The sequence below is a fragment of the Pleurodeles waltl genome, chromosome 2_2 (assembly GCF_031143425.1).
Source record: "Pleurodeles waltl isolate 20211129_DDA chromosome 2_2, aPleWal1.hap1.20221129, whole genome shotgun sequence".
In the NCBI taxonomy this organism is placed as follows: Eukaryota; Metazoa; Chordata; class Amphibia; order Caudata; family Salamandridae; genus Pleurodeles; species Pleurodeles waltl.
Window position 1 is genome coordinate 797,784,098 of NC_090439.1, and position 14,638 is coordinate 797,798,735.

Below are 14,638 nucleotides of genomic sequence, written 5' to 3' on the forward strand. Positions count from 1 at the left end.
TGAGGTTTGCAAAGGATTCTGGGTAACAGAACCTGGTCCGAGCCTCGCAAGTCACCCCATCTTGGATTCCCCTAGGTCTCTAGTTTTCAGAAACGCACAGGTTTGGTAGGTTTCCCTAGGTGCCGGCTGAGCTAGAGGCCAAAATCTACAGGTAGGCACTTCGCAAAAAACACCTCTGTTTTCTTTCAAAAATTTGGATGTGTCCACGTTGCGCTTTGGGACGTTTCCTGTCGCGGGCGCTAGGCCTACCCACTCAAGTGAGGTATCATTTTTATCGGGAGACTTGGGGGAACGCTGGGTGGAAGGAAATTCGTGGCTCCTCTCAGATTCCAGAACTTTCTACCACAGAAATGTGAGGAACATGTGTTTTTTTAGCCAAATTTTGAGGTTTGCAAAGGATTCTGGGTAACAGAACCAGGTCCGAGCCCTGCAAGTCACCCCTCCTTGGATTCCCCTAGGTCTCTAGTTTTCAGAAATGCACAGGTTTGGTAGGTTTCCCTAGGTGCCGGCTGAGCTAGAGGCCAAAATCTACAGGTAGGCATTTGGCAAAAAACACCTCTGTTTTCTTTCAAAAATGTGGATGTGTCCACGTTGCGCTTTGGGGCGTTTCCTGTTGCGGGCGCTAGGCCTACCCTCACTAGTGAGGTATCATTTTTATCGGGAGACTTTTGGGAACGCTGGGTGGAAGGAAATGTGTGGCTCCTCTGAGATTCAAGAACTTTCTACCACAGAAATGTGAGGAACATGTGTTTTTTTAGCCAAATTTTGAGGTTTGCAAAGGATTCTGGGTAACAGAACCTGGTCCGAGTCTCGCAAGTCACCCCATCTTGGATTCCCCTAGGTCTCTAGTTTTCAGAAATGCACAGGTTTGGTAGGTTTCCCTAGGTGCCGGCTGAGCTAGAGGCCAAAATTTACAGGTAGGCACTTCGCAAAAAACACCTCTGTTTTCTTTCAAAAATTTGGATGTGTCCACGTTGCACTTTGGGGCGTTTCCTGTCGCGGGGGCTAGGCCTACCCACACAAGTGAGGTATCATTTTTATCGGGAGACTTGGGGGAACGCTGAGTTGAAGGAAATTTGTGGCTCCTCTCAGATTCCAGAACTTTCTGCCACAGAATTGTGAGGAACATGTGTTTTTTTAGCCAAATTTTGAGGTTTGCAAAGGATTCTGGGTAACAGAACCTGGTCCGAGCCCCGCAAGTCACCCCATCTTGGATTCCCCTAGGTCTCTAGTTTTCAGAAATGCACAGGTTTGGTAGGTTTCCCTAGGTGCCGGCTGAGCTAGAGGCCAAAATCTACAGGTAGGCACTTCGCAAAAAACACCTCCTGTTTTCTTTAAAAAATGTGGATGTGTCCACGTTGTGCTTTGGGGCGTTTCCTGTCGCGGGCACTATGCCTACCCACACAAGTGAGGTATCATTTTTATCGGGAGACTTGGGGGAACGCTGGGTGGAAGGAAATTTGTGGCTCCTCTCAGATTCCAGCTGTTTCTGCCACAGAAATGTGAGGAACATGTGTTTTTTTAGCCAAATTTTGAGGTTTGCAAAGGATTCTGGGTAACAGAACCTGGTCCGAGCCCCGCAAGTCACCCCATCTTGGATTCCCCCAGGTCTCTAGTTTTCAGAAATGCACAGGTTTGGTAGGTTTCCCTAGGTGCCGGCTGAGCTAGAGGCCAAAATCTACAGGTAGGCACTTCGCAAAAAACACCTCTGTTTTCTTTCAAAAATGTGGATGTGTCCACGTTGCGCTTTGGGGCGTTTCCTGTCGCGGGTGCTAGGCCTACCCACAAAAGTGAGGTATCATTTTTATCGGGAGACTTGGGGGAACGCTGGGTGGATGGAAATTTGTGGCTCCTCTCAGATTCCAGAACTTTCTGCCACAGAAATGAGAGGAACATGTGTTTTTTTAGCCAAATTTTGAGGTTTGCAAAGGATTCTGGGTAACAGAACCTGGTCCGAGCCTCGCAAGTCACCCCATCTTGGATTCCCCTAGGTCTCTAGTTTTCAGAAATGCACAGGTTTGGTAGGTTTCCCTAGGTGCCGGCTGAGCTAGAGGCCAAAATCTACAGGTAGGCACTTCGCAAAAAACACCTCTGTTTTCTTTAAAAAATGTGGATGTGTCCACGTTGCACTTTGGGGCGTTTCCTGTCGCGAGGGCTAGGTCTACCCACACAAGTGAGGTATCATTTTTATCGGGAGACTTGGGGGAACGCTGAGTTGAAGGAAATTTGTGGCTCCTCTCAGATTCCAGAAATTTCTGCCACAGAAATGAGAGGAACATGTGTTTTTTTAGCCAAATTTTGAGGTTTGCAAAGGATTCTGGGTAACAGAACCAGGTCCGAGCCCCGCAAGTCACCCCTCCTTGGATTCCGCTAGGTCTCTAGTTTTCAGAAATGCAGAGGTTTGGTAGGTTTCCCTAGGTGCCGGCTGAGCTAGAGGCCAAAATCTACAGGTAGGCACTTCGCAAAAAACACCTCTGTTTTCTTTCAAAAATTTGGATGTGTCCACGTTGCGCTTTGGGAAGTTTCCTGTCGCGGGCGCTAGGCCTACCCACACAAGTGAGGTATCATTTTTATCGGGAGACTTGGGGGAACGCTGGGTGGAAGATAATTTGTGGCTCCTCTCAGATTCCAGAACTTTCTGCCACAGAAATGTGAGGAACATGTTTTTTTTAGGCAAATTTTGAGGTTTGCAAAGGATTCTGGGTAACAAAACCTGGTCCGAGCCCCGCAAGTCACTCCTCCTTGGATTCCCCACGTCTCTAGTTTTCAGAAATGCACAGGTTTGGTAGGTTTCCCTAGGTGCCGGCTGAGCTAGAGGCCAAAATCTACAGGTAGGCACTTCGCAAAAAACACCTCCTGTTTTCTTTAAAAAATTTGGATGTGTCCACGTTGCGCTTTGGGGCGTTTCCTGACGTGGGCACTACGCCTACCCACACAAGTGAGGTATCATTTTTATCGGGAGACTTGGGGGAACGCTGGGTGGAAGGAAATTTGTGGCTCCTGTCAGATTCCAGAACTTTCTCCCACAGAAATGTGAGGAACATGTGTTTTTTTAGCCAAATTTTGAGGTTTGCAAAGGATTCTGGGTAACAGAACCTGGTCCGAGCCCCGCAAGTCACCCCATCTTGGATTCCCCTAGGTCTCTAGTTTTCAGAAATGCACAGGTTTGGTAGGTTTCCCTAGGTGCCGGCTGAGCTAGAGGCCAAAATCTACAGGTAGGCACTTCGCAAAAAACACCTCTGTTTTCTTTCAAAAATGTGGATGTGTCCACGTTGCGCTTTGGGGCGTTTCCTGTTGCGGGCGCTAGTTCTACCCACACAAGTGAGGTATCATTTTTATCGGGAGACTTGGGGGAACGCTTCGTGGAAGGAAATTTGTGACTCCTCTCAGATTACAGAACTTTCTGCCACAGAAATGTGAGGAACATGTGTTTTTTTAGCCAAATTTTGAGGTTTGCAAAGGATTCTGGGTAACAGAACCTTGTCCGAGCCCCGCAAGTCACCCCTCCTTGGATTCCCCTAGGTCTCTAGTTTTCAGAAATGCAAAGGTTTGGTGGGTTTCCCTAGGTGCCGGCTGAGCTAGAGGCCAAAATCTAAAGGTAGGCATTTCGCAAAAAACACATCTGTTTTCTTTCAAAAATTTGGATGTGTCCACGTTGCGCTTTGGGGCGTTTCCTGTCGCGGGCGCTAGGCCTACCCACACAAGTGAGGTATCATTTTTATCGGGAGACTTGGGAGAACGCTGGGTGGATGGAAATTTGTGGCTCCTCTCAGATTCCAGAACTTTCTGCCACAGAAATGTGAGGGACATGTGTTTTTTTAGCCAAATTTTGAGGTTTGCAAAGGATTCTGGGTAACAGAACCTGGTCCGAGCCCCGCAAGTCAAACCATCTTGGATTCCCCTAGGTCTCTAGTTTTCAGAAATGCAGAGGTTTGGTAGGTTTCCCTAGGTGCCGGCTGAGCTAGAGGCCAAAATCTACAGGTAGGCACTTCGCAAAAAACACCTCTGTTTTCTTTCAAAAATTTGGATGTGTCCACGTTGCGCTTTGGGACGTTTCCTGTCGCGGGCGCTAGGCCTACCCACACAAGTGAGGTATCATTTTTATCGGGAGACTTGGGGGAACGCTGGGTGGAAGGAAATTCGTGGCTCCTCTCAGATTCCAGAACTTTCTACCACAGAAATGTGAGGAACATGTGTTTTTTTAGCCCAATTTTGAGGTTTGCAAAGGATTCTGGGTAACAGAACCTGGTCCGAGCCACGCAAGTCACCCCTCCTTTGATTCCCCTACGTCTCTAGTTTTCAGAAATGCATAGGTTTGGTAGGTTTCCCTAGGTGCCGGCTGAGCTAGAGGCCGAAATCTACAGGTAGGCACTTCGCAAAAAACACCTCCTGTTTTCTTTAAAAAATTTGGATGTTTCCACGTTGCGCTTTGGGGCGTTTCCTGTCGCGGGCACTACGCCTACCCACACAAGTGAGGTATCATTTTTATCGGGAGACTTGGGGGAACGCTGGGTGGAAGGAAATTTGTGGCTCCTCTCAGATTCCAGAACTTTCTGCCACAGAATTGTGAGGAACATGTGTTTTTTTAGCCAAATTTTGAGGTTTGCAAAGGATTCTGGGTAACAGAACCTGGTCCGAGCCCCGCAAGTCACCCCATCTTGGATTCCCCTAGGTCTCTAGTTTTCAGAAATGCACAGGTTTGGTAGGTTTCCCTAGGTGCCGGCTGAGCTAGAGGCCAAAATCTACAGGTAGGCACTTCGCAAAAAACACCTCCTGTTTTCTTTAAAAAATGTGGATGTGTCCACGTTGCGCTTTGGGGCGTTTCCTGTCGCGGGCACTACGCCTACCCACACAAGTGAGGTATAATTTTTATCGGGAGACTTGGGGGAACGCTGGGTGGAAGGAAATTTGTGGCTCCTCTCAGATTCCAGCTGTTTCTGCCACAGAAATGTGAGGAACATGTGTTTTTTTAGCCAAATTTTGAGGTTTGCAAAGGATTCTGGGTAACAGAACCTGGTCCGAGCCCCGCAAGTCACCCCATCTTGGATTCCCCCAGGTCTCTAGTTTTCAGAAATGCACAGGTTTGGTAGGTTTCCCTAGGTGCCGGCTGAGCTAGAGGCCAAAATCTACAGGTAGGCACTTCGCAAAAAACACCTCTGTTTTCTTTCAAAAATGTGGATGTGTCCACGTTGCGCTTTGGGGCGTTTCCTGTTGCGGGCGCTAGGCCTACCCTCACAAGTGAGGTATCAATTTTATCGGGAGACTTTTGGGAACGCTGGGTGGAAGGAAATGTTTGGCTCCTCTGCGATTCAAGAACTTTCTACCACAAAAATGTGAGGAACATGTGTTTTTTTTCCCAAATTTTGAGGTTTGCAAAGGATTCTGGGTAACAGAACCTGGTCCGAGTCTCGCAAGTCACCCCATCTTGGATTCCCCTAGGTCTCTAGTTTTCAGAAATGCACAGGTTTGGTAGGTTTCCCTAGGTGCCGGCTGAACTAGAGGCCAAAATCTACAGGTAGGCACTTCGCAAAAAACACCTCTGTTTTCTTTCAAAAATTTGGATGTGTCCACGTTGCGCTTTGGGGCGTTTCCTGTCGCGGGCACTACGCCTACCCACACAAGTGAGGTATAATTTTTATCGGGAGACTTGGGGGAACGCTGGGTGGAAGGAAATTTGTGGCTCCTCTCAGATTCCAGCTGTTTCTGCCACAGAAATGTGAGGAACATGTGTTTTTTTAGCCAAATTTTGAGGTTTGCAAAGGATTCTGGGTAACAGAACCTGGTCCGAGCCCCGCAAGTCACCCCATCTTGGATTCCCCCAGGTCTCTAGTTTTCAGAAATGCACAGGTTTGGTAGGTTTCCCTAGGTGCCGGCTGAGCTAGAGGCCAAAATCTACAGGTAGGCACTTCGCAAAAAACACCTCTGTTTTCTTTCAAAAATGTGGATGTGTCCACGTTGCGCTTTGGGGCGTTTCCTGTTGCGGGCGCTAGGCCTACCCTCACAAGTGAGGTATCATTTTTATCGGGAGACATTTGGGAACGCTGGGTGGAAGGAAATGTGTGGCTCCTCTGAGATTCAAGAACTTTCTACCACAGAAATGTGAGGAACATGTGTTTTTTTTAGGCAAATTTTGAGGTTTGCAAAGGATTCTGGGTAACAGAACCTGGTCCGAGTTTTGCAAGTCACCCCATCTTGGATTCCCCTAGGTCTCTAGTTTTCAGAAATGCACAGGTTTGGTAGGTTTCCCTAGGTGCCGGCTGAGCTAGAGGCCAAAATCTACAGGTAGGCACTTCGCAAAAAACACCTCTGTTTTCTTTCAAAAATTTGGATGTGTCCACGTTGCACTTTGGGGCGTTTCCTGTCGCGGGGGCTAGGCCTACCCACACAAGTGAGGTATCATTTTTATCGGGAGACTTGGGGGAACGCTGAGTTGAAGGAAATTTGTGGCTCCTCTCAGATTCCAGAACTTTCTGCCACAGAATTGTGAGGAACATGTGTTTTTTTAGCCAAATTTTGAGGTTTGCAAAGGATTCTGGGTAACAGAACCAGGTCCGAGCCCTGCAAGTCACCCCTCCTTGGATTCCCCTAGGTCTCTAGTTTTCAGAAATGCACAGGTTTGGTAGGTTTCCCTAGGTGCCGGCTGAGCTAGAGGCCAAAATCTACAGGTAGGCATTTGGCAAAAAACACCTCTGTTTTCTTTCAAAAATGTGGATGTGTCCACGTTGCGCTTTGGGGCGTTTCCTGTTGCGGGCGCTAGGCCTACCCTCACTAGTGAGGTATCATTTTTATCGGGAGACTTTTGGGAACGCTGGGTGGAAGGAAATGTTTGGCTCCTCTGAGATTCAAGAACTTTCTACCACAGAAATGTGAGGAACATGTGTTTTTTTAGCCAAATTTTGAGGTTTGCAAAGGATTCTGGGTAACAGAACCTGGTCCGAGTCTCGCAAGTCACCCCATCTTGGATTCCCCTAGGTCTCTAGTTTTCAGAAATGCACAGGTTTGGTAGGTTTCCCTAGGTGCCGGCTGAGCTAGAGGCCAAAATTTACAGGTAGGCACTTCGCAAAAAACACCTCTGTTTTCTTTCAAAAATTTGGATGTGTCCACGTTGCACTTTGGGGCGTTTCCTGTCGCGGGGGCTAGGCCTACCCACACAAGTGAGGTATCATTTTTATCGGGAGACTTGGGGGAACGCTGAGTTGAAGGAAATTTGTGGCTCCTCTCAGATTCCAGAACTTTCTGCCACAGAAATGTGAGGAACATGTGTTTTTTTAGCCAAATTTTGAGGTTTGCAAAGGATTCTGGGTAACAGAACCTGGTCCGAGCCTCGCAAGTCACCCCATCTTGGATTCCCCTAGGTCTCTAGTTTTCAGAAACGCACAGGTTTGGTAGGTTTCCCTAGGTGCCGGCTGAGCTAGAGGCCAAAATCTACAGGTAGGCACTTCGCAAAAAACACCTCTGTTTTCTTTCAAAAATTTGGATGTGTCCACGTTGCACTTTGGGGCGTTTCCTGTCGCGGGGGCTAGGTCTACCCACACAAGTGAGGTATCATTTTTATCGGGAGACTTGGGGGAACGCTGAGTTGAAGGAAATTTGTGGCTCCTCTCAGATTCCAGAAATTTCTGCCACAGAAATGAGAGGAACATGTGTTTTTTTAGCCAAATTTTGAGGTTTGCAAAGGATTCTGGGTAACAGAACCAGGTCCGAGCCCCGCAAGTCACCCCTCCTTGGATTCCGCTAGGTCTCTAGTTTTCAGAAATGCAGAGGTTTGGTAGGTTTCCCTAGGTGCCGGCTGAGCTAGAGGCCAAAATCTACAGGTAGGCACTTCGCAAAAAACACCTCTGTTTTATTTCAAAAATTTGGATGTGTCCACGTTGCGCTTTGGGAAGTTTCCTGTCGCGGGCGCTAGGCCTACCCACACAAGTGAGGTATCATTTTTATCGGGAGACTTGGGGGAACGCTGGGTGGAAGATAATTTGTGGCTCCTCTCAGATTCCAGAACTTTCTGCCACAGAAATGTGAGGAACATGTTTTTTTTAGGCAAATTTTGAGGTTTGCAAAGGATTCTGGGTAACAAAACCTGGTCCGAGCCCCGCAAGTCACTCCTCCTTGGATTCCCCACGTCTCTAGTTTTCAGAAATGCACAGGTTTGGTAGGTTTCCCTAGGTGCCGGCTGAGCTAGAGGCCAAAATCTACAGGTAGGCACTTCGCAAAAAACACCTCCTGTTTTCTTTAAAAAATTTGGATGTGTCCACGTTGCGCTTTGGGGCGTTTCCTGACGCGGGCACTACGCCTACCCACACAAGTGAGGTATCATTTTTATCGGGAGACTTGGGGGAACGCTGGGTGGAAGGAAATTTGTGGCTCCTGTCAGATTCCAGAACTTTCTCCACAGAAATGTGAGGAACATGTGTTTTTTTAGCCAAATTTTGAGGTTTGCAAAGGATTCTGGGTAACAGAACCTGGTCCGAGCCCCGCAAGTCACCCCATCTTGGATTCCCCTAGGTCTCTAGTTTTCAGAAATGCACAGGTTTGGTAGGTTTCCCTAGGTGCCGGCTGAGCTAGAGGCCAAAATCTACAGGTAGGCACTTCGCAAAAAACACCTCTGTTTTCTTTCAAAAATGTGGATGTGTCCACGTTGCGCTTTGGGGCGTTTCCTGTTGCGGGCGCTAGTTCTACCCACACAAGTGAGGTATCATTTTTATCGGGAGACTTGGGGGAACGCTTCGTGGAAGGAAATTTGTGGCTCCTCTCAGATTCCAGAACTTTCTGCCACAGAAATGTGAGGAACATGTGTTTTTTTAGCCAAATTTTGAGGTTTGCAAAGGATTCTGGGTAACAGAACCTGGTCCGAGCCCCGCAAGTCACCCCTCCTTGGATTCCCCTAGGTCTCTAGTTTTCAGAAATGCAAAGGTTTGGTGGGTTTCCCTAGGTGCCGGCTGAGCTAGAGGCCAAAATCTAAAGGTAGGCATTTCGCAAAAAACACCTCTGTTTTCTTTCAAAAATTTGGATGTGTCCACGTTGCGCTTTGGGGCGTTTCCTGTCGCGGGCGCTAGGCCTACCCACACAAGTGAGGTATCATTTTTATCGGGAGACTTGGGAGAACGCTGGGTGGATGGAAATTTGTGGCTCCTCTCAGATTCCAGAACTTTCTGCCACAGAAATGTGAGGGACATGTGTTTTTTTAGCCAAATTTTGAGGTTTGCAAAGGATTCTGGGAAACAGAACCTGGTCTGAGCCATGCAAGTCACCCCTCCTTGGATTCCCCTACGTCTCTAGTTTTCAGAAATGCATAGGTTTGGTAGGTTTCCCTAGGTGCCGGCTGAGCTAGAGGCCGAAATCTACAGGTAGGCACTTCGCAAAAAACACCTCCTGTTTTCTTTAAAAAATTTGGATGTTTCCACGTTGCGCTTTGGGGCGTTTCCTGTCGCGGGCACTACGCCTACCCACACAAGTGAGGTATCATTTTTATCGGGAGACTTGGGGGAACGCTGGGTGGAAGGAAATTTGTGGCTCCTCTCAGATTCCAGAACTTTCTGCCACAGAATTGTGAGGAACATGTGTTTTTTTAGCCAAATTTTGAGGTTTGCAAAGGATTCTGGGTAACAGAACCTGGTCCGAGCCCCGCAAGTCACCCCATCTTGGATTCCCCTAGGTCTCTAGTTTTCAGAAATGCACAGGTTTGGTAGGTTTCCCTAGGTGCCGGCTGAGCTAGAGGCCAAAATCTACAGGTAGGCACTTCGCAAAAAACACCTCCTGTTTTCTTTAAAAAATGTGGATGTGTCCACGTTGCGCTTTGGGGCGTTTCCTGTCGCGGGCACTACGCCTACCCACACAAGTGAGGTATAATTTTTATCGGGAGACTTGGGGGAACGCTGGGTGGAAGGAAATTTGTGGCTCCTCTCAGATTCCAGCTGTTTCTGCCACAGAAATGTGAGGAACATGTGTTTTTTTAGCCAAATTTTGAGGTTTGCAAAGGATTCTGGGTAACAGAACCTGGTCCGAGCCCCGCAAGTCACCCCATCTTGGATTCCCCCAGGTCTCTAGTTTTCAGAAATGCACAGGTTTGGTAGGTTTCCCTAGGTGCCGGCTGAGCTAGAGGCCAAAATCTACAGGTAGGCACTTCGCAAAAAACACCTCTGTTTTCTTTCAAAAATGTGGATGTGTCCACGTTGCGCTTTGGGGCGTTTCCTGTTGCGGGCGCTAGGCCTACCCTCACAAGTGAGGTATCATTTTTATCGGGAGACTTTTGGGAACGCTGGGTGGAAGGAAATGTGTGGCTCCTCTGAGATTCAAGAACTTTCTACCACAGAAATGTGAGGAACATGTGTTTTTTTTAGCCAAATTTTGAGGTTTGCAAAGGATTCTGGGTAACAGAACCTGGTCCGAGTTTTGCAAGTCACCCCATCTTGGATTCCCCTAGGTCTCTAGTTTTCAGAAATGCACAGGTTTGGTAGGTTTCCCTAGGTGCCGGCTGAGCTAGAGGCCAAAATCTACAGGTAGGCACTTCGCAAAAAACACCTCTGTTTTCTTTCAAAAATTTGGATGTGTCCACGTTGCACTTTGGGGCGTTTCCTGTCGCGGGGGCTAGGCCTACCCACACAAGTGAGGTATCATTTTTATCGGGAGACTTGGGGGAACGCTGAGTTGAAGGAAATTTGTGGCTCCTCTCAGATTCCAGAACTTTCTGCCACAGAATTGTGAGGAACATGTGTTTTTTTAGCCAAATTTTGAGGTTTGCAAAGGATTCTGGGTAACAGAACCAGGTCCGAGCCCTGCAAGTCACCCCTCCTTGGATTCCCCTAGGTCTCTAGTTTTCAGAAATGCACAGGTTTGGTAGGTTTCCCTAGGTGCCGGCTGAGCTAGAGGCCAAAATCTACAGGTAGGCATTTGGCAAAAAACACCTCTGTTTTCTTTCAAAAATGTGGATGTGTCCACGTTGCGCTTTGGGGCGTTTCCTGTTGCGGGCGCTAGGCCTACCCTCACTAGTGAGGTATCATTTTTATCGGGAGACTTTTGGGAACGCTGGGTGGAAGGAAATGTTTGGCTCCTCTGAGATTCAAGAACTTTCTACCACAGAAATGTGAGGAACATGTGTTTTTTTAGCCAAATTTTGAGGTTTGCAAAGGATTCTGGGTAACAGAACCTGGTCCGAGTCTCGCAAGTCACCCCATCTTGGATTCCCCTAGGTCTCTAGTTTTCAGAAATGCACAGGTTTGGTAGGTTTCCCTAGGTGCCGGCTGAGCTAGAGGCCAAAATTTACAGGTAGGCACTTCACAAAAAACACCTCTGTTTTCTTTCAAAAATTTGGATGTGTCCACGTTGCACTTTGGGGCGTTTCCTGTCGCGGGGGCTAGGCCTACCCACACAAGTGAGGTATCATTTTTATCGGGAGACTTGGAGGAACGCTGAGTTGAAGGAAATTTGTGGCTCCTCTCAGATTCCAGAACTTTCTGCCACAGAATTGTGAGGAACATGTGTTTTTTTAGCCAAATTTTGAGGTTTGCAAAAGATTCTGGGTAACAGAACCTGGTCCGAGCCCCGCAAGTCACCCCATCTTGGATTCCCCTAGGTCTCTAGTTTTCAGAAATGCACAGGTTTGGTAGGTTTCCCTAGGTGCCGGCTGAGCTAGAGGCCAAAATCTACAGGTAGGTACTTCGCAAAAAACACCTCCTGTTTTCTTTAAAAAATGTGGATGTGTCCACGTTGTGCTTTGGGGCGTTTCCTGTCGCGGGCACTATGCCTACCCACACAAGTGAGGTATCATTTTTATCGGGAGACTTGGGGGAACGCTGGGTGGAAGGAAATTTGTGGCTCCTCTCAGATTCCAGCTGTTTCTGCCACAGAAATGTGAGGAACATGTGTTTTTTTAGCCAAATTTTGAGGTTTGCAAAGGATTCTGGGTAACAGAACCTGGTCCGAGCCCCGCAAGTCACCCCATCTTGGATTCCCCCAGGTCTCTAGTTTTCAGAAATGCACAGGTTTGGTAGGTTTCCCTAGGTGCCGGCTGAGCTAGAGGCCAAAATCTACAGGTAGGCACTTCGCAAAAAACACCTCTGTTTTCTTTCAAAAATGTGGATGTGTCCACGTTGCGCTTTGGGGCGTTTCCTGTCGCGGGTGCTAGGCCTACCCACAAAAGTGAGGTATCATTTTTATCGGGAGACTTGGGGGAACGCTGGGTGGATGGAAATTTGTGGCTCCTCTCAGATTCCAGAACTTTCTGCCACAGAAATGTGAGGAACATGTGGTTTTTTAGCCAAATTTTGAGGTTTGCAAAGGATTCTGGGTAACAGAACCTGGTCCGAGCCTCGCAAGTCACCCCATCTTGGATTCCCCTAGGTCTCTAGTTTTCAGAAACGCACAGGTTTGGTAGGTTTCCCTAGGTGCCGGCTGAGCTAGAGGCCAAAATCTACAGGTAGGCACTTCGCAAAAAACACCTCTGTTTTCTTTAAAAAATGTGGATGTGTCCACGTTGCACTTTGGGGCGTTTCCTGTCGCGGGGGCTAGGTCTACCCACACAAGTGAGGTATCATTTTTATCGGGAGACTTGGGGGAACGCTGAGTTGAAGGAAATTTGTGGCTCCTCTCAGATTCCAGAAATTTCTGCCACAGAAATGAGAGGAACATGTGTTTTTTTAGCCAAATTTTGAGGTTTGCAAAGGATTCTGGGTAACAGAACCAGGTCCGAGCCCCGCAAGTCACCCCTCCTTGGATTCCGCTAGGTCTCTAGTTTTCAGAAATGCAGAGGTTTGGTAGGTTTCCCTAGGTGCCGGCTGAGCTAGAGGCCAAAATCTACAGGTAGGCACTTCGCAAAAAACACCTCTGTTTTCTTTCAAAAATTTGGATGTGTCCACGTTGCGCTTTGGGAAGTTTCCTGTCGCGGGCGCTAGGCCTACCCACACAAGTGAGGTATCATTTTTATCGGGAGACTTGGGGGAACGCTGGGTGGAAGATAATTTGTGGCTCCTCTCAGATTCCAGAACTTTCTGCCACAGAAATGTGAGGAACATGTTTTTTTTAGGCAAATTTTGAGGTTTGCAAAGGATTCTGGGTAACAAAACCTGGTCCGAGCCCCGCAAGTCACTCCTCCTTGGATTCCCCACGTCTCTAGTTTTCAGAAATGCACAGGTTTGGTAGGTTTCCCTAGGTGCCGGCTGAGCTAGAGGCCAAAATCTACAGGTAGGCACTTCGCAAAAAACACCTCCTGTTTTCTTTAAAAAATTTGGATGTGTCCACGTTGCGCTTTGGGGCGTTTCCTGACGTGGGCACTACGCCTACCCACACAAGTGAGGTATCATTTTTATCGGGAGACTTGGGGGAACGCTGGGTGGAAGGAAATTTGTGGCTCCTGTCAGATTCCAGAACTTTCTCCCACAGAAATGTGAGGAACATGTGTTTTTTTAGCCAAATTTTGAGGTTTGCAAAGGATTCTGGGTAACAGAACCTGGTCCGAGCCCCGCAAGTCACCCCATCTTGGATTCCCCTAGGTCTCTAGTTTTCAGAAATGCACAGGTTTGGTAGGTTTCCCTAGGTGCCGGCTGAGCTAGAGGCCAAAATCTACAGGTAGGCACTTCGCAAAAAACACCTCTGTTTTCTTTCAAAAATGTGGATGTGTCCACGTTGCGCTTTGGGGCGTTTCCTGTTGCGGGCGCTAGTTCTACCCACACAAGTGAGGTATCATTTTTATCGGGAGACTTGGGGGAACGCTTCGTGGAAGGAAATTTGTGACTCCTCTCAGATTACAGAACTTTCTGCCACAGAAATGTGAGGAACATGTGTTTTTTTAGCCAAATTTTGAGGTTTGCAAAGGATTCTGGGTAACAGAACCTGGTCCGAGCCCCGCAAGTCACCCCTCCTTGGATTCCCCTAGGTCTCTAGTTTTCAGAAATGCAAAGGTTTGGTGGGTTTCCCTAGGTGCCGGCTGAGCTAGAGGCCAAAATCTAAAGGTAGGCATTTCGCAAAAAACACCTCTGTTTTCTTTCAAAAATTTGGATGTGTCCACGTTGAGCTTTGGGGCGTTTCCTGTCGCGGGCGCTAGGCCTACCCACACAAGTGAGGTATCATTTTTATCGGGAGACTTGGGAGAACACTGGGTGGATGGAAATTTGTGGCTCCTCTCAGATTCCAGAACTTTCTGCCACAGAAATGTGAGGGACATGTGTTTTTTTAGCCAAATTTTGAGGTTTGCAAAGGATTCTGGGTAACAGAACCTGGTCCGAGCCCCGCAAGTCAAACCATCTTGGATTCCCCTAGGTCTCTAGTTTTCAGAAATGCAGAGGTTTGGTAGGTTTCCCTAGGTGCCGGCTGAGCTAGAGGCCAAAATCTACAGGTAGGCACTTCGCAAAAAACACCTCTGTTTTCTTTCAAAAATTTGGATGTGTCCACGTTGCGCTTTGGGACGTTTCCTGTCGCGGGCGCTAGGCCTACCCACACAAGTGAGGTATCATTTTTATCGGGAGACTTGGGGGAACGCTGGGTGGAAGGAAATTCGTGGCTCCTCTCAGATTCCAGAACTTTCTACCACAGAAATGTGAGGAACATGTGTTTTTTTAGCCCAATTTTGAGGTTTGCAAAGGATTCTGGGTAACATAACCTGGTCCGAGCCACGCAAGTCACCCCTCCTTTGATTCCCCTACGTCTC